The sequence below is a fragment of the Phocoena sinus genome, chromosome 17, assembly GCF_008692025.1.
Source record: "Phocoena sinus isolate mPhoSin1 chromosome 17, mPhoSin1.pri, whole genome shotgun sequence".
Taxonomy (NCBI): domain Eukaryota; kingdom Metazoa; phylum Chordata; class Mammalia; order Artiodactyla; family Phocoenidae; genus Phocoena; species Phocoena sinus.
Window position 1 is genome coordinate 42,961,538 of NC_045779.1, and position 25,851 is coordinate 42,987,388.

At 36.4% G+C, this 25,851-nt stretch overlaps 1 protein-coding gene across 18 annotated transcripts in view; it reads left to right on the plus strand.

Moving 5' to 3' along the window:
* The window catches only part of VPS13B (vacuolar protein sorting 13 homolog B), an 831,417-nt gene that overhangs the window by 225,319 nt on the left and 580,247 nt on the right, over positions 1-25,851 (plus strand). Inside the window, exon 17 of one of the 18 annotated variants that reach the window (XR_004346564.1) lies at positions 7,798-7,881. The exons of the other annotated variants lie outside the window; for them this stretch is intronic. The gene's annotated coding sequence lies outside the window, so the exon portion shown is untranslated. The remainder of the gene's footprint in view (positions 1-7,797; positions 7,882-25,851) is intronic. 18 annotated transcript variants of the gene reach the window in all.

Genomic DNA, 25,851 nt, shown 5'->3' on the forward strand with positions numbered 1-25,851 from the left:
TTTAAAGCAATCTAATTAAATAATTATAAGCCTTTCACTCCTTTCCCTCATTTACTTTTTTTCCTACTTTATTCATTTTTTAAAAATTATTACTTTTTATTGAAATATATTTGACACAATGTATACAGAGTTTGATATGTACAACATATTGAGTTGATACATTTATATATTGCAATATGATTGCCACTGTGGTGTTAGCTAGTACCTCTATTACTGGAACTCATAAAAACAGACAATAAAATGGTGGTTACCAGGGGCTGGGAATAGGGGAATGGGAGAGTAAGGGTACAAACTTGAAACTATCAGACAAGTAAGTCCTGGAGATCCAATGTACAGTATAGTGGTTGTAGACAGCAATATTGTGTTATAAACATCGAACTTGCTAAGAGAGTAGATCTTATTTCCATCATGCCCAGATACAGAAATGCCTGTCAGCCTCCAGCCAGCGTGACCTATAAAACTAGGGCAGTTTTCAAGCTTTTGCTGCTGCTGTTGTTGTTTTTCCTTCCAGTTTTATCGAGGTATAATTGACATATAGCACAGTATGTTTAAGGTGTATAGCATAATGATTTGGCTTAACGTACATCATGAAATGATTGCCACAGTAAGTTTATTGAACATCCATCATCTCATATAGATACAAGATAAAAGAAAAAGAGAAAAAAAATCTTCGTTGTGTTGAGAACTCTTACCTCTTTTCCTACATTAGATCCTATTTCTGTGGCTTAACTAAACTAGGATAATACTTCATAAAGTTAGGTTTCATGTTGCAGGGTGGGATTTGTATCAGACTAACATAGTTTTTAAGTACCTTTATACCTTCCAGATATAAGAAAGCATGAATCCCCTCATGTCAGAGACTGCTCGTGTTCCTTGATTACTAACTCTCTGACCTCAAGTTCACTGAAGATTAGTATATTAGGCATAATGCATTCAAGCTCATTTTCTAAGTTATCTTTCATGTTTTGTCAACTGCCAGGTGGACTTTGAGCATTTTGGGGGAAATGTGGTTAAAGTAGTCATAATTATCAACTGCTTGAAGTGCTTACTTAGTATTTTAAAGAATATTAATAAGGTCACATTTAGTTTTGTTGGGAGCTTTCACATGATTGCAAAATGACCATGTTTTATATTTTCATTTATTTCCCCTGCCATTGTAGGTTGATGTTCTTTCATATCATATTTGAGAAGTCACTATTTGTTTACAGTCTAATATTAATATAGCATGTAACTTTTGATAGTTAAATGTCCTGTAATTTTGGACACAAATAACATTCATTGGCAAGTTCATCTTAAATGCATATGAATTGAAAAGTAGAATTATAAATATAATAAAATGTAATATAGAACTGATAAGTGTTTTAAGGTATACTTATTATGGTTTGTAAATGTTATAGCCAAGGCATGCAGTTGCAGTAACTTCCAAAAACCGAAATGAATTTGAAAACCTTTTAACATTTTGCATTTAATAAACTCATTTATAGATTATCGCTTATGTTTAAAACTAAAGAACAAATTCCACTTTTCTGCACCCTTTCTAACAAAAACTTAACAAGTAGGCACACCTTTAAAAATGACACAATCCACCAGTTATTTGGTAAGACTAGCATAATCATAAATTTCCTATCCATGCTTTTTCCAAAAATACTAACCCATATTGTTCTCCCTGGACCTGTTGTAAGGATGACTAATCCAACTGCTGAGGTTTCCCTTTATGTGTTTGATGGAACACTTGGCTTGCTGGACTACAGCTGTGTGTTTATGTGCTGTGCACACCTGCAGGGGCCTGACAAATAGCTGTAGTATGCAGAGGATACAAAATTACCCTGGCAGTGCTGCAAATAAGGAAGTTTCTGTTTTGAAGTCCATATGTGTGTGCGCGCTTGAGATGCCAGCTGGTGTATTTATGTTGCATGCACAGATGTAAAACTGCCAACTGATTTTATACCAAATAAAGTTTAATCTTTTTGTACGTACTTTGTGTCAAAGTTATGAAGTGGTACATAAGAATTTTCTCACAACTTAGGTCTTTTAAAATAAAAAGTGCTATTAAAAATATGAACTCATGACATGATTAGGAAAGAGGATAGTGACACAGACGGTTTATCTTTGTGTGGAAGAATGTTACTATTGCTATATCATTATATACATAAATAAGGCTTGATTTATTATAATAATTGGTATATATCCTCTTTTGTGGCTAGAGCCAGTCAGATCTGTGTTTAATGCAATTTGTGAATACTGAAATGTGAAAGCCAAATTTATATGGTAACTTGAAGTCTTTGACCTTTCTGTTTTTTCAGTATCCTTAATTTTAACAAGTTGAAATGATTTTGTATATTTTGGATGACATTTTTACCAATGTATTTACATTTTTTTCTGAAAGAAATACCAGAATTAACAGGGATAATTTTTTCCAACTCTATGGAAATTTAAACACCAATATAAAAATAGCAGAAAAGCCATTTATTAAAAAAAATCTTTGAGAGGCTTTTTTTTTTAACATGCCCCCTCTAACCAAATGAAGAAATCAGTTTTATTTAATATGTCCACCCTAAACAAGAATAATGATTTAATAGTTGGAAAATTGATCTTCAAATTAATATTTGCAAATTAACCTCATATCTGTTATTTAACTGCAGAGTTATTTTAGAGTTGGAATTCTTTCTTGTTTTTAAAAACACTTTTATTGGAGTATAATTGCTTTACAGTGTTGTGTTAGTTTCTGCTGTATAACAAAGTGAATCAGCTGTATGTATACATATAACCCCATAGAGTTGGAATTCTTTTGATTAGTGTTTGCTAGAGTCATTCTGTCTTAAGAACTCTCATAGCCTACCAGCTAATGAATTTTTTCAATGTATAGCTTCTAGTATTAATGGACTTTTTTTTTCATTGAACCATTTTCAAAAGTATTGATTTTTACTATATTTGAAGTATGTCTACAAATTAAGAATTTTTAGGCATTGAACAAAAACTGATTATCTGAATGGTTATATTTGTTTTTGCTTTACCTATGATTTCTGAAGAGTTTTTATCTCATATGTGACCTGTACTGGCTTATAACTGTTTGTAAGTGGAGAGGAGTTTAAGTGCTTATCCAAAATCATACTACTTTTAATTAGACAAATGTGATGATGCTATAAAAATATGTCAGGCCATATTCTTCTAACCAGTTCTGCATTTGAAACATACTAAATGTGTTTTACATATGCACATCAAACTATATTAATTGATTCTTCATGCACTGATATAATTTGTATTTGTTCTGACTTTGTGTTTGTAGAACTGCCTTATCATAGTTACATACTTGATTGTATTGGTTTGGCCAAAAAGTTCGTTCGAGTTTTCTGTAGCATCTTACGGAAAAACCCAAACGAACTTTTTGGTCAACCCAATATTTTTGCTCATGCTTTGTATGCCTTTCTAATTATCCATTATTCACTGTTATTCATATCATTAAACTGATAAATATTTTAAATAATGCCTTTATTTTTAATTAAGTAGCGCCTTAGGAGGCATGATTTCTTTTTCTTCAGTAGTAGGCATTTTGTCATAAAAGGACATGCATTTGCTATTATTTCTAGGATAATTTTACTTGAACTTTGGATTTCAGGAAATATGACAAGGGTCTGAGCTTTTTGCATTATCCCTCACCCTTAAAATCATGAATTTTGATTGAATCAGGCTTCTGAATTCATGAAGACAACATGATTTAGAAAAAATTTTATGTTATGAGACAGAAAGGTGAAATAGAAATCGCATTTCCTAATGGCTAACCTGAGGGGTAGAATGGTTCTGATAAAATGTGCAATTAATCACACCTCGAAGTATATCAAGAGACCAAGAAATTCAAAGACAAGACAGAAAGGTGAAATAGAAATCGCATTTCCTAATGGCTAACCTGAGGGGTAGAATGGTTCTGATAAAATGTGCAATTAATCACACCTCGAAGTATATCAAGAGACCAAGAAATTCAAAGACAAAACAGAAAGGCAGTATAGAATAGTTGAATAAGCTGTTGATCAGGAGACAGACAGTCCCTAGCCTCGTTACTCACAGTTGTGTGACATGAGGCTAGTTTCGTGGAACTTTAGCCTTTCCATCAGAGAAAGGGTATAGTAATTACCTTTAATAGAGTTGATGTGAGTATTAATAAGGTAATAGATGTAAATCTCTTCCTAGGCTTAGGGTGTGGAGCAGGTAGGAGGTATTCAATAAATGTTCACTATTTTTAAAATAGCAGTAGTAGCAGTTTGAAATAATTACATAGGAAACAAGAGATTTATGTAAAATTAACTCAGAAAAGGGTAGAAATAGGAAGGATTAATTGTTGCCTTATATTTTTTCTTAATATTTTAAAGAAAGGACGAGACCTTAAATTTGTACAGCTAAAAGACAGAACCTTTTATTACTCATTTAAGAGGTTATATTCCATACATGGCTTGGTTATTTAGTGCCAGGGCCAGCTTCTTTTAGTAGGGTATCACTTCAAACACTGCTGCCGCCACTGCAGGTTGCAAGCACATGATTGAAGGCTTCTAGTTCTCAGCTCATGCCCAGATGTCTTTCAATAACTATAGCCAGTAATTTCTTCAAATTGCTCACTTTATCAGCAGCACATGTCATCAATCCTGAAGTGGTTGCTCAAGTCAAACTGCAGAATCTTTAGCTTACAGACGCAGCTGCAAACAGGTGAACAGGCAGAAAGTAATTTGTGCAGCTTGGTGGCTGTCAGACGAAAGACAGACAATCTGTGTTTAAAACAGATTGCAGGCCCTGTATGGGCCAGACAAAAGGGAATTCTCCAACTGCAAATAATTCCAAGGTTAACATATTTTCCTTTCTGCCATTAGGTGATTTGTTAAAATTGGAAACAATGAACATTATAAATCTACACAGAAACTGGAGACAAGATGAAAGGGAAAATCAGGTCACTAAATAGGTTTACATTTGTCTTTCCAAAGAAATACAACTCGCATTCATATACGCTGTCTTCTCACAAACTAAGCCATGTTATAAAATAATTCTTTGAAACTTACAAGATTATAAATTTTTCAAGTAGCATTAAGAATTACTGATATTAAAAAACAATGAAATCTGAACCAGTACAGCTTTTATAATAAATGTTTTGGTTTCTAGAGTTAATTGTTAATTTGTGAATGTTAGAATTTGTTCTTTTAAAATGTTATTTAGTGTTTCCCTTGAAACTTTCTTAATGTAGATTTTTAAAGTAGCATATTCCAGATGTATCACACTTTTCAGCACATAAGGATCTATTATGGTTACAGAACAAAATTCTCATAGAGAAAAAAAAATTAAGGACTTAAGCATTTAAAACTGTTATCCTCACATTTTATTTTCCTGGGAGTTACTGGAACATGACTGTGAAAGATCTGAATCTATCTGTAAGATAGCTACATTTTAGAAGATTGTTCCGCAGTAGTATTAAAGAGTATTCATCATTTTGTCCATATATCTCAAAATTGGTAAACTATGTTGTTAGCTCCTAAATCAGGAGGAGCACATCACTCATCAATGTTAGTTCCTATGAGTGCTCACTCACTAAACAAGAAGAAGGACTATATTACATTAGTTTAATCAGTAGTTCATCATGGAAAACTGCTGAATATACTACACACAGACATCTTTATATATTTAAAATATACATGTGTGCCATGGTGCATGCCCGCCCTGCATTGTGTGTAGCACGTAAGAAGTAGAAATTAGTCCTTCTTTGTTATTATGTCCCAGAGCTCATGTCTGTGATAATACAGAATAACTATAAATGAGTATGAGTGATCTGTTTTCCCTTCTCTGTTCTGGTGTGTTTTCTCCTTTCACAATCACTTTAGTGTTGTAATTGTTTTTAATGGATAATAACATTTGTAACATAGTGTTTAGGAATGTAATCTTCAGTGTCAAACTGGATGCAAGTCCCAGTTTGGTCATATTGTGTGACCTTGGACTAGTTACTTAACCTCTTCAATACTCAGTTTTTCAGTGATGATAGTACTGTTGTCTAACTCATGTTCTTTTTGTGATATTTCAGAAAAAATAAAGCATTGTGCATGGTGTCTTGCACATATTTAAAAGGTTCAATAAACCTTAGCTATTTTCTGCTACAATTTAAACATCTTGAGGAGAGGGAGTGTGTTTGTCTTGCTCTTAGCTGATTCCTAAGCATTTGCCACCTTGCCTTGAACACTAAGAACTCAGTAACTAATCAGAATGAATTTATTATTGGTTCTGTAAATTTCAGAGTCTACTTTGCTGATTTTGTTTAGTGATAACAGTCCTTCCTTGCCAAGTACCTTGACTTTAGAAATTAGAACTATTCTGATTTTTATCTTGAGTATAGACAAAATGAAGGGATATGTGTATTTTAGTTTTTCTTATTTCAATTTACCTAACTCTGATAACTTTTTATTTATTTTTATTGAAGCATAATTGATGTACAGTATTATATGTTATGGGTGTACAATATAGTGATTCACAATTTTAAAAGGTTATACTTCATTTATAGTTATTATAAAATTTTGGCTATATCCCTTGTGTTGTCAGTATATCCTTATAGCTTATTTTATACATAATAACTTGATTGTGGTTATTTTTCAAATATCATTGATTTTTTTCAGCTTTATCATGGTATAATTGACAAAATTGAAAGATTTGGTGTGTTGTATATTCGACAGTTGTGATGATTTGATGTACATATACCTTGTAAAAGGATGAACACATCCATCACACATGTTTACACACACATTTGATGAGGACATTTAAATTCTATCCTTTTAGCAAATTTCAGTTATTTAATATAGTGTTATCAACTGTCGTTACCATATTATACATTAGATCCTGAGATTTTATTCATCTTATAGCCGAAAGTTTGTACCCTTTTATGAACTTCTACCTATTTCTCCCACCCTTCAGCCCCTGGCAGCCACTTTTTAATCTGTATCTATGAGTCTGACTTTTTTTTTTTTTAAGATTCTACATCTAAGTGATACTATGTAGTATTTCTCTGTCTGGCTTATTTCACTGAATATAATTCCTTCAGGGTCCATTCATGTTGTTGCAAACATCAGGATTTCCTCCTTTCTCATGGCTGAATAATAATTTCATTATATATATGTGAATGTGTGTATATATACACACACACACACCACATCTCTTTATCCATTCATTAGTTGATGGACACTTAGGTTGTTTCCATGTCTTGACTATTGTGAAAAATGCTTCAGTGAACATGGGAATGCAGAGATCTCTTTGATTCAAATATGTTGATTTTTAATGCCAGATTATTTTGTGAGTATAAGCCTCGTGATCTTAGGCTGTGACCCATCAATGTTCCTCTCGGTTCTTAGGCCAAAAATTAATGGGTGCAAGAACACAAAACTTTAGGTCTTGCAGGTTTCTCATATCCAAACTTCTTTGCCTCTAGAGCACTAGCGAGAGCTTCTGAAATATACTGTTTTCCAGGCCAAACCAGACCTTTTACTTTGGAGGTCTCTGAGGGTGGGGCTTGGATCTTGGTCATTGAAAAAAAACTTCTTATGTCAATCTAATGTGGATTCAGGGTTGAGAACAACTGCTCTAGAACAGAGATTGGCAAAGTACAGCCCACAAGCCAAATCTAGCCCACTGTCTGCTTTTCACAGGTACACAGTGGTTATTTAGTTATTTGTTTAGTTATTGTCTATGGCTCTATTGTACCACAATAACAGAGTTGAATAAGTACAACAGAGACCTTATTGTTCACAAAGCCTAAAATATTTACTCTCTGGCCCTTTATAGAAAAAGTTTGCCAAAGCTTGCTTCAGATTTGAGCCTGATTATCACAGCTTTGCCAATTTGCTAGACTTCCTGTTAATACTTGAGGTAAGTGTTGAATTAGCCAAATTTTGGGGTATCTTTTCATTTCTTGCCTAGTGGATTGTGAGCTATTGGAGTGCAGGCACCGTATTTTATAGGCTTTATATGGGTAATTTTGTATAGTTGGGTCTAAGTAAATGTTCATTAATTGATGCTAGCTGTTGGCCTTAGGTTATTGCATGAGGGTACCAGCAAGGGGCAGTGAGGAGCTTTTGCTTTGCACACTTTCAGTTCTTTCTTTATTTTTTACTTATTCATCTGTAATATTACAATATGTTAAAATAGAGTAGTTTACAATATTACCAAGTCATAATCTTACAATTATGGCAAATCTCCTCTATTTTTTTCATTTCTGTAATCCCCTTCAATCTTCATTACTCTTCTTATCAGTTGTACTTGAATTTTAGATCTATCTCAGCTATAAAATAACATATGACATTTTCATCATTGTTACTGTTTTAAAAATTTGCCTTCATTCATATTCAGCAAATTTTGGCAATGACTGGGATATGTATGTCTTGAAAATATTTTGGGGTCTGGCAAATATGCAGGGGATTCAATTATAATAATTGTTTAGCCTTACTTCTAGGCCTTTAATGTGTCAAAATTAAGTTAGCTTTTTAGTGTGGTTACAGAAAGTTTTTAATTGTATGTTGCTCAGGAGAAAAAACAGACATGAAGACATGGCATATAGCCTTCTGTTTTATTCCCCTGGATTGATGTATTCAACTAGTTTTCAACTATTACTGCGCAAACCTTGTTCAAGGATCGCTGTCTCACCATTTGTATTTCAAATACAGTTAGTTCACATACATGTGTTATATATTTATTAAGAAAGTAAGATCACCATCTTAAAAAGATTTTTTCATTTGAGCTGTTGAATTAAGTGAGTATGTTATTTAGGGCAGGAAAAAAAAATAAAGCACTCAGGCAGGTTGCTGACTGCAGTCCAAATGGCTGATCAGAGAGTCTTTATATGCGTTGGTAACATGTTGTGCAATATAAGCTGAAATATATTCCACAAGGGAGGAAAACGGAATAGGTTACATACGCTCTTCCTAAGTGCAATGAATGTAAAACTCCATTACTCACTTTAGGCAGGTGCTTTTTATATGAGGCTTTAAAGAAATATAAAACTGCTGGTGAAATGATTGGTTTGTACAGATACCACTTAGCTTCTAGTGCTTTGACCAGATAAAGAGGCTAAAAGTATTCCTGCAAACATTTCTTGAATGAGTCAGGGATTGAAGGTTAATATTCTCTTGGTGTAATAACCTGTCAGTATAACTATTATATAGTATATGAAGTTTGTCTCTGACTTGCTTATGAAAAATTACTTTCAGGGACACAGGAATAATTTTCTAGTTTTTCTTTTTATCTAGTTAATGATAAAGAAATGGCACTTACCAGACTGATTTTTAAAGATACATGTGTGTATTTAAAAGTATTTTCAAAAAACTTCTTAAAGTAATATTTCATTGTAGTTTTTAGTATTTGTTCTTCAAGAACTATAGAGTATTTTATAGGCATTAAAATTTGATAAACCGTTGTAATGTAAAATAACTCTTTTTAGGATAGCTCTACAACAAATTGATGAACATCATGAACGATTAAAAAGTATATTAATTAGTCGATAAAGATTTATAGTGATTCCACCTACACATGCCTGTATTTCTCTTCCCTTCAACTCTTAGAAGAAGCACCTGTTAATAGTTTAAACACTGAACATTCTTCCATAAATGAATTTTCATAAACATGAAGTAAAAGGGAGGTAGAAAGGGTAATAAATAGGTATTTTTCAAGTTTCTTTTAGGTTTTAAATATGTGAGCCAGTGGGTTTTCTTGTTAAACCCTCCCTAGGTGGATGGATTGATTTTTCTCTCCTCTCTTTCTCTGTATTATTGAGGTAAAATTCACATAACATACAATTAACAATTTTAAAGTGTACAGTTCAGTGGTATTTAGTGTATTTACAATGTGGTGAACATTTCACTCCCTAAAAACACCTTATACCCTTTAAGTAGTCACTCCCCAGTCCCTCCTCTGCCTCATTCCCTGATAACTTCTAATATGCTTTCTGTTTCTATGAATTTGCCTATTCTGGACATACCATGTAAAAGGAATCATATAATATGTGATGTTTAAGTTGTGTGTACAAATAGTTCAGTTTTATTGATGCATCATATTCCATGGTATGGATTTATCACAGTTCATTTAACCATTTATCTGTTGAAGGACATGTGGATTGATCCCAGCATTTTCCCTTTCTCATCTGTACCTCTTATTTCTCTTTCTTGTCTTATTGCTCTAGGTAGAACTTCCAGCATTATGTTGAATGACAGCGATGAAAGCTGACGTCCTTGGCTTTGTACCAGTCTTTGAGTGAAAGCATTCAGTTTTGTACCATTAAGTAGCTTTAGGTATTTCGTAGATCCTCTTTCTCATGTTAAGGAAGTTCTTCTCTATTCCTGTTTTCCTGAAAGTGTTTACCATGAGTGGGTGTTGAATTTTGTCAAATGCATTTTCTATATCAATAGATATTGTTATGATTTTTCTTCTTTAGCTTGTTAATATGGTGGATTACATTGATCTTCCAATACTGAACTAAACATCTATTCCTGGAATAAATCCCACTTGGTCATGATTATTTATGTATAATTTATATTTATACACCCACAAACTCATTGCTGAATTCCATGTCTAATGTTTTGTTGAGTACTTTCACATGTATATTAATGAGGAATATTTGTGTATAGTTTTCCTTTTTTTGCAATGTCTTTGTTTTGGAATCAGGGTAATTCTAGCTTCGTACAATGAAATGGGAAGTGTTTCCTCTCATTCTTAGTTTTGGAAGAGATTGTTTAGAAGGGATATCAATTCCTCTTCAAAGATTTGATGCAACTTTCTATCTGTCCCTGGATTTACCTTTTGGGAATGTTTTTGTTGTTTTCTTGACTTATTGATCCATATCATCAAAGTTGTCACATTCTGTGTGCAGAATTGTTTGTATTATTTTCTCATTAACCTTTTGATGTTTGCAGTCTGTAGTGATATCGTTTCATTCCTGATTTGGCAATTGATGGTCCCTCTCTCTCTTTTTTTTTTTCCTTTGTTAGCCTTGCTGAAGTTTTTCAATTTAAAGTATTTTTAAAAACACAGATTAAATAAACTTCATTGGTTTCTACTATCTTTATTATATCCTTCCTCTGATTGCTTTGGGTTTATCTTTCTCTTCTTATCTATGTTTCTGAGGTGAGAACCTAGATTATTGACTTCAGACTTTTACTTTTTCCAGTGTGTACATTTAGTGCTATAAAATTTCCTCTCTGTACTGCTTTAGTTGTGTTTCACAAATTTTGATGTTGTATTTTCATACAGTTCAGTGTATGTTTTTAATTTTTCTTGAGTGTTCCTCTTTGACTTTTGGAATATTTAGATCTGCTTAATTTCCAAGTAATTGGAGATTTCTCTATTATTCTTTTCTTATTGATTTCTAATTTGAATCAGTTGTAGTCAGAGAAGAAACTGTTGACTTAAGTTATTTTAATTTGTTGAGATTCATTTATGGCTCAGAATATCATGGTCTATCTTACTTTAGGCACTTGGAAAGAATGTTTTTTCTTTTGTTCTGTCATATCATGAAGAACTTATTGATTGGTAGTGTTTTTGCCATCTTCTATATCTTTGTTGATATTCTTCTAGTTATTCTGCCAGTTGTTAAGAGAGGTGTTGAAGTCTCCAATTCGAATTGTGGATTTGTTTATTTCTCTTTTTATCAACTATGTCCTACAGTTTTTGCAGCTATGTTAGTTTCATTTACACTTAGCATTGCTGTGTCTTTTTGGAGTATCTACTCTGGTAATTTTTTTTTTTTTCTGTCTTAAGTCTACTTTATCTGAGGTTAATGTAAGCATTCCTGCTTTTTTTAAAAACATTGAGATTAAATTCACACATTAATTCATACACAACATTTACCATTTAGCCATTTTAAAGTGTGCAACTCAGAAGTTTTTATTATATTCATAAAGTTGTGCAGCTATCACCACTGTCTAGTTTTAGAACATATTTTATCACCTAAAAAGAAACCCCATATCCTTTTAGCAGTAACTCCCCATTTCCACTTAACTCCAATCCCTGGCAACTACTGATTTTTGTATCCTTATGGATTTACCTATCCTCAGTATTTCCTATGAGTGGAATCATACAATATGTGACCTTTTCTATCTGACTTATTTCACTTAGTGTTATGTTTTCAAGGGTCATCCATATCGTGGCATGTATCAGTACTTCATTTCTTTTTATAGCTGAATAATACTCCGTAATGTACTGCATTTTGTTTGTCCATTCATCAGTTGGTGGACATTTGAGTTGTTTCCACTTTTTGACTATTAAGAACAATGCTGTTATGGGAACGTACTTGTGCAAGCTTTTGTGTGGACATATGTTTTCAGTTCTCTTTCAGTTCTCTTGTGTATTTACCTAGGAGTGGAATTGCTGGATCATGTTATCTCATTGTTTAACTTTTTGAGGAATTACCAAATTGTTTTCCATAGCAGCTGCACCACTTTACATTCCCACCATCAATGTATGAGTGTCAATATTTCTCCACATCCTTGCCAATACTTGTTATTGTCTCTCTTTTTTAAATAGCCATCTACTGTGTGAAGTGGTGTCTCACTGTGTTCTGCTTTCTTTTGAGTAATATTTGTATGATCCACCCTTTTCTGTTCTTTTACTTTCAACTTGCTTACCTCATCTTCAAAGTGAGTTTTTTGTAGATAGCATATGGTTGGATCATATTTAATCCAGTCTGCAATCTTGTCTTTTAATTGCTAGATTTAGATCATTTACCTTTAATGTAGCTATTGGTTGGTTAGGCCTTAAGTCTGCCATTTTAGTTTTTAGGTTTTCCTTTCTGTTTGATCACTCTGTTTTTAGTGTCTTTATTTTTCTGCCTTTCGGTTACTTGAACATTATTTAGAATTCCATTTCGATTTACGTGTAGTTATTTTGAGTGTATCTTGTTGTGAAACTTTTTTAGTGGTTGTTTTGGGTTTACATTTTATATATCTAATTTATTATAGTCTACTGGTATCATCATTTTTCTAGTTCAACTGATGTGTAGAAAGCATACTTATCTTTGTTTCTTAACCCTCTCCTGTTTATAATATAGTTGTCTTAAATATTGAGAACCACATCAGGTGTGAATTTTGCTTCAACATGAAACATGCTTTAGAAAACTCAATAAAAGAATAAAAGTCTATTATGTGTGTTCTCTTTTTGCTTATTCTTTCTTTTTTCCTAATATTCCACAGTTCCTTATTTTAATTCTTTTTGTTTGGAGAACTTACTTTATTCTTTTAGGGAAGGTCTACTAGTTACAAATTTTCTTAGTTTCCCTTCATTTCAGAATGTCTGGTTTTCCCCTTCAATCCTGAAGGATATTTTCAGCAGTTGAAAAATGTTGTTCCACTTCCTACTAGACTTTATGGTTTCAAATTTAAAAGATCTGCTGTCATTTGAATTGTTTTTCCTCTGTGAGTAAGGTGTCATTTCTCCTTTACTCCTTTAAGATATTTTCTCTGTCTCTAGTTTTTAGAAGTTTATCTATGATGTGTTTTGATTTCTTTGATTAATTTGGGGTTAGCTCAACTTCTGAATTTTCAGGTTTATATCTTTTGCCGAATTCAAGAAGTTTTTGCAGTTATTTCTTCATGTACTTTTTTCAGCCCCACCTTTCTCCTTTCCTTCTGGGACTCTGATGACTTGAATGTTAGATCTTTTGTTATGGTCCTACAGGTACTTGAGATTCTGTTCTTTTTTTTTTTCTTTCTTTCTATTTTCTGCGTAGTTCAGATTGGATAATTTCTATTGTGCTGTCTTCCAGTTTAGTGATTCTTTTTTTATCTTCTCTGTTCAGATGTTGAACCCATTCATTGAGTTCTTATTTCTGTTATTGCATTTTCCCTATTCTAAAATTTCTATTTGAATCCTTTTTTGTCATCATTCCTTCCTGCCTGCCTGCTCCCTTCCTTCCTTTGCTAAATTATTATTTTCATTTGTTTCAGGCATGCTTATAATTGCTCGTAGAAACACTTTTATGATTGTGTTTTTTATTTTTTTGCGGTACGTGGGCCTCTCACTGTTGTGGCCTCTCCCGTTGTGGAGTACAGGCTCTGGACGCGCAGGCTCAGCAGCCATGGCTCACAGGCCTAGCTGTTTCGCGGCACGTGGGATCTTCCCGGACTGGGGCATGAACCCGCGTCCCATGCATCGGCAGGTGGACTCTCAACCACTGTGCCACCAGGGAAGCCCTGTGATGGCGTTTTAAAAGTCTTTGTCAGGTAGTTCTAACATCTCTGTCATCTCAGTGGCATATATTAATTGTCTTTTTCATTTACTTTGGGATCTTGGTTTTTGGTATGACAATTGATTTTCGACTGGAACCTGAAAATTTGGATATTGTTTTCTGAGACTCTAGGTCTTATTTAAACTGTCTATTTTGTATGGCTTCATCTGATAATGCTCCAACTGTGGAAGGGGACATGCTCCCTTGCTACTGCCCGGTGGAGGTAGAAGTCCAGGTTTTCCATTTGGCTTCCATTAGTATCTAAGGGTGTGTGTGTGGCCCTGTAACTTCTGCCAAGGTGGGAATTCTAACTCTCATTTAGACCTCCAGTGGTAACTCCCTGGCTTGGAGTGGTTGGATTACCAGGCCTCATTACTACTCACCATGAGGTCTCTACTGACACCATGGTGGTGGTGGTAGGGTGGCTCATTATTGCTGAAGGTTGGTGAAGATCCTGACTCTCTACTAGGCCTTTGACACCACTCTGGTTCTTTTTAGTTATTTCTTTGAGATAAATTCCCAGGACTGAATTACTTGGTTATGGATTATAAACTTAAAAAAAATAATGTGTAGATGTATTGTTCTCTCACATCATTCCATGAATATTTAATGCAACTAGTAGTGAAGGAGAATGGTTATTTTGGTAAAACCTCAACAACTTTAAATGTTGTTTGTTGCTTAAATTTCCAGTTTTCTTTTAACTCACTTTTGTTACAGCAAAATCGATCTTTTGTCATACATCTTTTTATTATTTGTATCTCCTCCTAGGTGAATTTTCTTTTGTGTTCTTTACCATTTACTGATTCATGGATTTATTTATTCATTCAACTAGATTGTGGATTTCATGAGAGAAGAGCTTGAATTGGTCTTGTTTACCTCTATAACCCTAGACTGTGCTTGGTATATAGTAGTGTATAGTAAAAACATAATGAATCAGTGAGTGAATGAATGAGACATGGGAGTCAAAAGTTAGTGTATGCATAAGGAACCATTAGTAGATGATCATCCTTAGGTGATGCAGACAAAAACTTGTATCCTCAAGTCAGGGTGATTGCCCTTCACAGTGAGAGACAGTCCAGAGTTATATGTGGTAGGCCTTTGATTTTGTCCTTGGAGTCAGTGATTGAAGTAGCAAGAATGAATCTTGGTTGCATGCAGTCACAGTTCTTATAGTAAAAGAATGCTTGTCAGGAGTCAAGGTTTCATAGTGGTTAGATTTACTTTGCGGTAGAATTGAGAATGCCTTAGGGTGGAATTAAACTAAGGAAAGAAGAATGATCTTCTCCTATGCAGAGGGAGTGAATGTTATATTTATTTTTATTTTGGTGTGCCCTTTACCAACTCCCTCTACACACATACACACACACACACACACACACACACACACACACACTTGAGTTTCCTTAATTTAAAAGATAGTTTTGCCCTTAACTGTGATGTCTTTTACTTTACTAGCTAATCATTTAGCATCCTTATTCACATTTAAATTTTTTATTAAAAAATCTTTGACACAGTTTCCCTCTTATGTTTACAATAAGCTTTTAAAAATAGTTTCTAGTCTTCCTGTGTGATATTTTTAAATGATCTCATTTCATTTTTGCCCTCATGCCTACATAGTTTGTTTTTTGCTTAATTTAATGCCCAAGAATGATGGCTTCCTCTCCCCTTTACTCACTTTGACTGTCAGAATATGGAGTTTAATATGACTTTTACATAGTAGCCCTTCTTTAGATATTTCCACCAGTGGTTATTAATGAGAATTTGAAAAAAAATTTATTTATTTTTGGCTGTGTTGGGTCTTTGTTGCTGTGCACGAGCTTTCTCTAGTTGCGGTGAGAGGGGGCTACTCTTCATTCTGGTACACAGGCTTCTCATTGTGGCGTCTTCTCTTGTTGCGGAGCATGGGCTCTAGGTGTGTGGGCTTCAGTAGTTGTGGCTTGCAGGCTCTAGAGCGCAGGCTTAGTAGTTGTGGCGCACAGGCTTAGTTGCTTCATGGCATGTGGGATCTTCCTGGACCCAGGCTCGAACCAGTGTCCCCTGCATTGGCAGGCGGATTCTTAATATTAATGAGAATTTATTTTTATGTATTTCATTCTCATATGTGTTATGAAATACCTAATCCAAGAAGCAGGTATTTATTTATTTTTAAGCATTTTACTCTGTTATCCTAAGTGTTATTTTCTTTTTAATTCATGTATGGGTACAATACTGAATGATCATAACTAGTAATTGGGTGTTATTTATTATTTCAACTAAGAACTTTTATGTATAGAAAAACCCGGTCTAATAATGCATGACTTTATTATTTGTATCATAAAGTAGTAATTAATTATTCTTTATCTGACATTATAGCTCTAGCGTCCAGGGGGAGATATAAAAGGTTTCAAAAGTTATTCTTGCAGTATCAATTTGTAAATGAAATTTAATTAAATAAATATAAATTAATTTTTCTCATCTTTCACTAAAGTCACTCACTGACTTTAGTCCATATTTTTTCTGTCATATGTACAGAAACATAATAACTGCTTCATATAATTACTGTAATTTTTCTTTGCCTTTAAAAATATACTGATGGTATATGACAATATTGCTCCCTTGAAAGGCCATTTTTCCTTTCCATATCCCATTATACAGTCTTTAATCTCCTACACTGCAGCTGATCATTGGTTTTTTTTGTGTTTTTTTTGCGGTACGCGGGCCTCTCACTGTTGTGGCCTCTCCCTTTGTGGGGCACAGGCTCCGGATGCGCGGGCTCAGCAGCCATGGCTCACAGGCCTAGCCGCACCGTGGCACGTGGGATCTTCCCGGACTGGGGCACGAACCCGTGTCCCCTGCATCGGCAGGCGGACTCTCAACCACTGCGCCACCAGAGAAGCCCTGATCATTGGTTTTTTTTTTTTGTTTTTTATTAAACATCTTTATTGGGGTATAATTGCTTTACAATGGTGTGTTAGTTTCTGCTTTATAACAAAGTGAATCAGCTATACATATACATATGTTCCCATATGTCTTCCCTCTTGCGTCTCCCTCCCTCCAACTCTCCCCAACCCACCCTTCCAGGCTGTCACAAAGCACCGAGCTAATATCCCTGTGCCTTGCGGCTGCTTCCCCCTAGCTATCTACCTTACTACGTTTGTTAGTGTGTATATGTCCATGACTCTCTCTCGCCCTGTCAAAACTCACCCCTCCCCCTCCCCATACCCTCAAGTCCGTTCTCCAGTAGGTCTGCGTCTTTATTCCTATCTTACCCCTAGGTTCTTCATGACATTTTTTTCCCTTAAATTCCATATATATGTGTTAGCATACGGTATTTGTCTTTTTCTTTCTGACTTACTTCACTCTGTATGACAGACTCTAGGTCTATCCATCTCATTACAAATAGCTCAATTTCATTTCTTTTTAAGGCTGAGTAATATTCCATTGTGTATATGTGCCACATCTTCTTTATCCATTCATCCGATGATGGGCGCTTAGGTTGTTTCCATGTCCTGGCTATTGTAAATAGAGCTGCAATGAACATTTTGGTACATGACTCTTTTTGAATTTTGGTTTTCTCAGGGTATATGCCAAGTAGTGGGATTGCTGGGTCATATGGTAATTCTATTTGTAGTTTTTTAAGGAACCTCCATACTGTTCTCCACAGTGGCTGAACCAATTCACATTCCCACCAGCAGTGCAAGAGTGTCCCCTTTTCTCCACACCCTCTCCAGCATTTATTGTTTCTAGATTTTTTGATGATGGCCATTCTGACTGGTGTGAGATGATATCTCATTGTAGTTTTGATTTGCATTTCTCTAATGATTAATGATGTTGAGCATTCTTTCATGTGTTTGTTGGCATTCTGTATATCTTCTTTGGAGAAATGTCTATTTAGGTCTTCTGCCCATTTTTGGATGGGGTTGTTTGTTTTTTTGTTATTGAGCTGCATGAGCTGCTTGTAAATTTTGGAGATTAATCCTTTGTCAGTTGCTTCATTTGCAAATGTTTTCTCCCATTCTGAGGGTTGTCTTTTGGTCTTGGTTATGGTTTCCTTTGCTGTGCAAAAGCTTTGAAGTTTCATTAGGTCCCATTTGTTTATTTTTGTTTTTATTTCCATTACTCTAGGAGGTGGGTCAGAAAGGATCTTGCTGTGATTTATGTCATAGAGTGTTCTGCCTATGTTTTCCTCTAAGAGTTTGATAGTTTCTGGCCTTACATTTACGTCTTTAATCCATTTTGAGCTTATTTTTGTGTATGGTGTTAGGGAGTGATCTAATCTCATACTTTTACATGTACCTGTCCAGTTTTCCCAGCACCATTTATTGAAGAGGCTGTCCTTTCTCCACTGTACATTCCTGCCTCCTTTATCAAAGATAAGGTGTCCATATGTGCGTGGGTTTATCTCTGGGCTTTCTATCCTGTTCCACTGATCTATCTTTCTGTTTTTGTGCCAGTATCATACTGTCTTGATTACTGTTGCTTTGTAATATAGTCTGAAGTCAGGGAGCCTTATTCCTCCAGCTCCTTTTTTCGTTCTCAAGATTGCTTTGGCTATTCGGGGTCTTTTGTGTTGCCATACAAATTGCGAAATTTTTTGTTTTAGTTCTGTGAAAAATGCCAGTGGTAGTTTGATAGGGATTGCATTGAATCTGTAGATTGCTTTGGGTAGTAGAGTCATTTTCACAATGTTGATTCTTCCCATCCAAGAACATGGTATATCTCTCCATCTATTTGTATCATCTTTAATTTCTTTCATCAGTGTCTTATAATTTTCTGCATACAGGTCTTTCGTATCCTTAGGTAGGTTTATTCCTAGATATTTTATTCTTTTTGTTGCAATGGTAAATGGGAGTGTTTTCTTGATTTCACTTTCAGATTTTTCATCATTAGTATATAGGAATGCCAGAGATTTCTGTGCATTAATTTTGTATCCTGCTACTTTACCAAATTCATTGATTAGCTCTAGTAGTTTTCTGGTAGCATCTTTAGGATTCTCTGTGTATAGTATCATGTCATCTGCAAACAGTGACAGCTTTACTTCTTCTTTTCCGATTTGGATTCCTTTTATTTCCTTTTCTTCTCTGATTGCTGTGGCTAAAACTTCCAAAACTATGTTGAATAAGAGTGGTGAGAGTGGGCAACCTTGTCTTGTTCCTGATCTTAGTGGAAATGCTTTCAGTTTTTCACCATTGAGGATGATGTTTGCTGTGGGCTTGTCATATATGGCTTTTATTATGTTTAGGAAAGTTCCCTCTATGCCTACTTTCTGGAGGGCTTTTATCATAAATGGGTGTTGAATTTTGTCAAAAGCTTTCTCTGCATCTATTGAGATGATCATATGGTTTTTCTCCTTCAATTTGTTAATATGGTTTATCACATTGATAGATTTGCGTATATTGAAGAATCCTTGCATTCCTGGAATAAACCCCACTTGATCATGGTGTATGATCCTTTTAATGTGCTGTTGGATCCTGTTTGCTAGTATTTTGTTGAGGATTTTTGCATCTATGTTCATCAGTGATATTGGCCTGTAGTTTTCTTTCTTTGTGACATCCTTGTCTGGTTTTGGTATCAAGGTGATGGTGGCCTCGTAGAAGGAATTTGGGAGTGTTCCTCCCTCTGCTATATTTTGGAAGAGTTTGAGAAGGATAGGTGTTAGCTCTTCTCTAAACGTTTGATAGAATTCACCTGTGAAGCCATCTGGTCCTGGGCTTTTGTTTGTTGGAAGGTTATTAATCACAGTTTCAATTTCAGTGCTTGTGATTGGTCTGTTCATATTTTCTATTTCTTCCTGATTCAGTCTTGGCAGGTTGTGCATTTCTAAGAATTTGTCCATTTCTTCCAGATTGTCCATTTTATTGGCATAGAGTTGCTTGTAGTAATCTCTCATGATTTTTTTTATTTCTGCAGTGTCAGTTGTTACTTCTCCTTTTTCATTTCTAATTCTATTGATTTGAGTCTTCTCCCTTTTTTTCTTGATGAGTCTGGCTAGTGGTTTATCTATTTTGTTTATCTTCTCAAAGAACCAGCTTTTAGTTTTATTGATCTTTGCTATTGTTTCCTTCATTTCTTTTTCATTTATTTCTGATCTGATTTTTATGATTTCTTTCCTTCTGCTAGCTTTGGGGTTTTTTTGTTCTTCTTTCTCTAATTGCTTGAGGTGCAAGGTTAGGTTGTTTATTCGAGATGTTTCCTGCTTCTTAAGGTGGGCTTGTATTGCTATAAACTTCCCCCTTAGAACTGCTTTTGCTGCATCCCATAGGTTTTGGGTCGTTGTGTCTCCATTGTCATTTGTTTCTAGGTAATTTTTTATTTCCTCTTTGATTTCTTCAGTGATCACTTCATTATTAAGTAGTGTATTGTTTAGCCTCCATGTGTTTGTATTTTTTAAAGATCTTTTCCTGTAATTGATATCTAGTCTCATGGCGTTGTGGTCGGAAAAGATACTTGATACAATTTCAGTTTTCTTAAATTTACCAAGGCTTGATTTGTGACCCAAGATATGATCTATCCTGGAGAATGTTCCATGAGCACTTGAGAAAAATGTGTATTCTGTTGTTTTTGGATGGAGTGTCCTATAAATATCAATTAAGTCCATCTTGTTTAATGTATCATTTAAAGCTTGTGTTTCCTTATTTATTTTCATTTTGGATGATCTGTCCATGGGTGAAAGTGGGGTGTTAAAGTCCCCTACTATGAATGTGTTACTGTTGATCTCCCCTTTTATGGTTGTTAGTATTTGCCTTATGTATTGAGGTGCTCCTATGTTGGGTGCATAAATATTTACAATTGTTATATCTTCTTCTTGGATCGATCCCTTGATCATTATGTAGTGTCCTTCTTTGTCCCTTTTAATAGTCCTTATTTTAAAGTCTATTTTGTCTGATATGAGAATTGCTACTCCAGCTTTCTTTTGGTTTCCATTTGCATGGAATATCTTTTTCCATCCCCTTACTTTCAGTCTGTATGTGTCTCTAGTTCTGAAGTGGGTCTCTTGTAGACAGCATATATAAGGGTCTTGTTTTTGTATCCATTCAGCCAATCTGTGTCTTTTGGTGGGAGCATTTAGTCCATTTACATTTAAGGTAATTATCGATATGTATGTTCCTATTTCCATTTTATATATTGTTTTGGGTTCGCTACTATAGGTCATTTCCTTCTCTTGTGTTTCGTGTCTAGAGAAGTTCCTTTAGCATTTGTTGTAAAGCTGGTTTGGTGGTGCTGAACTCTCTCAGCTTTTGCTTGTCTGTAAAGGTTTTAATTTCTCCATCAAATGTGAATGAGATCCTTGCTGGGTAGAGTAGTCTTGGTTGCAGGCTATTCTCCTTCATCACTTTCAGTATGTCCTGCCACTCCCTTCTGGCTTGTAGGGTTTCTGCTGAGAGATCAGCTGTTAACCTTATGGGGATTCCCTTGTGTGTTATTTGTTGTTTTTCCCTTGCTGCTTTTAATATGCTTTCTTTGTATTTAATTATTGACAGTTTGATTAATATGTGTCTTGGCGTGTTTCTCCTTGTATTTATCCTGTATGGGACCCTCTGTGCTTCCTGGACTTGATTAACTATTTCCTTTCCCATATTAGGGAAGTTTTCAACTATAATCTCTTCAAATATTTTCTCAGTCCCTTTCTTTCTTTCTTCTTCTTCTGGAACCCCTATAATTCGAATGTTGGTGCGTTTCATGTTGTCCCAGAGGTCTCTGAGACTGTCCTCAGTTCTTTTCATTCTTTTTTCTTTATTCTGCTCTGCAGTAGTTATTTCCACTACTTTATCTTCCAGGTCACTTATCCGTTCTTCTGCCTCAGTTATTCTGCTATTGATCCTATCTAGAGTGATTTTAATTTCATTTATTGCATTGTTCATCGTTGCTTGTTTCATCTTTAGTTCTTGTAGGTCCTTGTTAACTGTTTCTTGCATTTTGTCCATTCTACTTCCAAGATTTCGGATCATCCTTACTATCATTATTCTGAATTCTTTTTCAGGTAGATTGCCTATTTCCTCTTCATTTGTTAGGTCTGGTGGGTTTTTATCTTGCTCCTTCATCTGCTGTGTGTTTTTCTGTCTTCTCATTTTGCTTATCTTACTGTGTTTGGGGTCTCCTTTTTGCAGGCTGCACTTTCGTAGTTCCCGTTGTTTTTGATGTCTGTCTCCAGTGGCTAAGGTTGTTTCAGTGGGTTGTGTAGGCTTCCTGGTGGAGGGGACTAGTGCCTGTGTTGTGCTGGATGAGGCTGGATCTTGTCTCTCTAGTGGGCAGGTTCACGTCTGGTGGTGTGTTTTGGGGTGTCTGTGGCCTTATTATGATTTTAGGCAGCCTCTCTGCTACTGGGTGGGGTTGTGTTCCTGTTTTGCTAGTTGTTTGGCATAGGTTGTCCAGCACTGTGGCTTGCTGGTCGTTGAGTGAAGCTGGGTGCTGGTGTTAAGATGGAGGTCTCTGGGATATTTCCACCGTTTAATATTATGTGGAGCTGGGAGGTCTCTTGTTGACCAGTGTCCTGAAGTTGGCTCTCCTACCTCAGAGGCAGAGCCCTGACTCCTGGCTGGAGCACCAAGAGCCTTTCATCCACACAGCTCAGAATAAAAGGGAGAAAAAGTAGGGAGAATTAGTAGAAGTATGAGTAAACAAAGAAGGAAAGGAGGAAAGGAAGGAAGGAAGAAAGAAGCAAAGAAGGAAAGAAAGGAGGGAGGGAGGGAGGGAGGGAGGAAGGAAGGAGGGAAAGAAGGAAAAAAGACAGAAAGAAAGATGATACAGTAAAAATAAAATAAAGTATAATATAGTTATTGAATTAAAAAATATTTAGAAAAAAAAAAAAAAGGGACGGATAGAACCTTAGGACAAATGTTGGAAGCAAAGCTATACAGAGAAAATCTTACACAGAAGCATACACATACACCTTCACAAAAAGAGGTAAAGGGGGAAAAATCATAAATCCTGCTCCCTGAGACCACCTCCTCAATTTGGGGTGATTCGTTGTCTAAAGGAGGGAAGGAAGGAAGGAAAGAAAGAAAGAACGAAGGTAAAGTATAATAAAGTTATTACAATTAAACTTAATTATTAAGAAAAAGAATTTTTAAAAAAAAGTCATGGACGGATAGAGCCCTAGGACAAATGGTGGAAGCAAGAGTATACAGACAAGATCTCACACAGAAGCATACACGTACACATTCACAAAAAGAGGAAAAGGGAAAAAACTCATAGATCTCGCTCCTAAATTCCACCTCTTCAATTTGGGATCATTCCTTGTCTATTCAGGTATTCCACAGATGCAGGGTATATCAAGTTGATTGTGGAGCTTTAATCCGCTGCTTCTGTGGCTGCTGGGAGAGATTTCCCTTTCTCTTCTTTGTTCTCACAGCTCACAGGAGCTCAGCTTTGGATTTGGCCCTGCCTCTGCGTGTAGGTCGCTGGAGGGCGTCTGTTTTTTCGCTCAGACAGGACGGGGTTAAAGGAGCCGCTGATTCGGGGCCTCCGGCTCACTCAGGCCGGGGGTTGGGGGATGGGGGTAGGAGGGGCACTACGTGCGGGGCGGGCCTGTGGCTGCAGAGGCAGCGTGACGTTGCGGCAGAGGCCGGCGTGATGTTGCACCAGCCTGAGACCCGCCGTGCGTACTCCCGGGGAAGTTGTCCCTGGATCCCGGGAACCTGGCAGTGGCGGGCTGCACAGGCTCCGCGGAAGAGGGGTGTGGAGAGTGACCTGTGCTCGCACACAGGCCCCTTGGTGGCGGCAGCAGCAGCCTTAGCGTCTCCCGCCCGTCTCTGGGGTCCGCGGTTTTAGCCGCGGTTCGCGCCTGTCTCTGGGGTTTGCGCTTTCAGCCGCGGCTCGCGCCCGTCTCTGGAGTTCCTTTAAGCAGCGCTCTTAAACCCCTCTCCTCGCGCACCAGGAAACAAAGAGGGAAGAAAAAGTCTCTTGCCTCTTCGGCCGGTGCAGGCTTTTCCCCGAACTCCCTCCCGGCTAGTCGTGGTGCACTAACCCCTTCAGGCTATGTTCAAGCCGCCAACCCCAGTCCTCTCCCTGAGCTCTGTCCAAAACCAAAACCCGAGCCTCAGCTCGCAGCCCCGCCCACCCCGGCGGGTGAGCAGACAAGCCACTCGGGCTGGTGAGTGCCGATCAGCACCGATCGTCTGTGCAGGAATCTCCCCGCTTTGCCCTCCGCATCCGTCGCTGTGCACTACTCCGCGGTCCCGAAACTCCCCCCTCTGCCTCCCGCAGTCTCCGCCCGCGGAGGGGCTTCCTAGTGTGTGGAAACTTTTCCTCCTTCACAGCTCCCTCCCACTGGTGCAGGTGCCGTCCTTATTCTTTTGTCTCTGTTTTTTCTTTTGCCCTACCCAGTTACGTGGGGAGTTTCTTGCCTTTTGGGAGGTCTGAGGTCTTCTGCCAGCCTTCAGTAGGAGTTCTGTAGGAGTTGTTCCACGTGTGGATGTATTTCTGGTGTATCCGTGGGGAGGAAGGCGATCTCCGCGTCTTACTCTTCCGCCATCTTCCGCGCTGGCCTGATCATTGGTTTTTAAAGCTTAAAGAAATCTTAGTTGTAATCAAATACAACCACTCTCTTTTGTTTTTTTCAGATGAAGAAACTGAGCCACAGAGATTTTAAATCCAAGATTACACAGTTATTTGGTGGCAGAGTTTATACTAGAATAAAAGTGTAGTGATTAGTGTATCATTTAGTAAACTGCCTTATTACTCCTTAATGTATATAAACTGAACTTCCCTGATTAGCTTGTGTTGTTTGTAGTAATAGTAACAGTGAGAATATACTCGCTAACATTTATTGAATACTTACATGCCAGGTGCTCTGGTAACCACCGTCCACTTATCACTTTGGGGTTTAGGATTATTCTGTAAGGTTGCTGGTGAATTATACCCACATTACAGTTATGGAAACAAAGTAGTTAAACTAGTACATTTTGGGATTTATAATGTGTTTAATGTCTCTGCATAAACTGCGATGTTTAACCTCAAAAAATACTTGTTGCTTCCTCATCTATCGTGGATGAAATCCTAAGGAGAAAAAATTCAATTATGAGGTATATTTACTTAAGAAACGTATAGCATAGCGTGATGTGACCTCTGTGCCTGGTAGCATGGTATGCTAATTAACCTGAAATCCTTTCCTTTACGAACACCCATGCTGGATAATGTATAACACATATAATTCTAAGTGGACTGCTGAACTTGCAAGAAAGAAAAAAAAAAAAGTCCCCAAGCAAGGAGGAAACGAAAAACCAGAGTAGGAAGCAGGTATTCATGCTTTGACTGTCCTAATGGGCTGTGGCAACCTCAGTTACCAGTGGGCTTGGCTGTTAATCACCAGAACAGGGTGGGGACAAGAAAGGAGGAATTGGAACGTGATTTCCATTTCCCTAAGCTCATAACTTCTAAGGACTAGTGGAAAGATGGACTGTTTTAAAAATCTACCCCACTCTCGTTTTAACAAAGAAGCTTCTTTGTTTTGGCCTTGATGGGGAAGACGGAGGGTGCTTTCCCTGAGAATTTGTAACCACAGTCCTGTCAGCACTCAGATTTTAATTTTTTCATGGTCTAGGAACCATCAAACCAATAAGTTAACTTAAAATGTGATCCTGGGTGGACTGGTTACATCTCTGGGTATCTAATAGTAAACACAAATATTTGCTTTGGCAAATATCCTT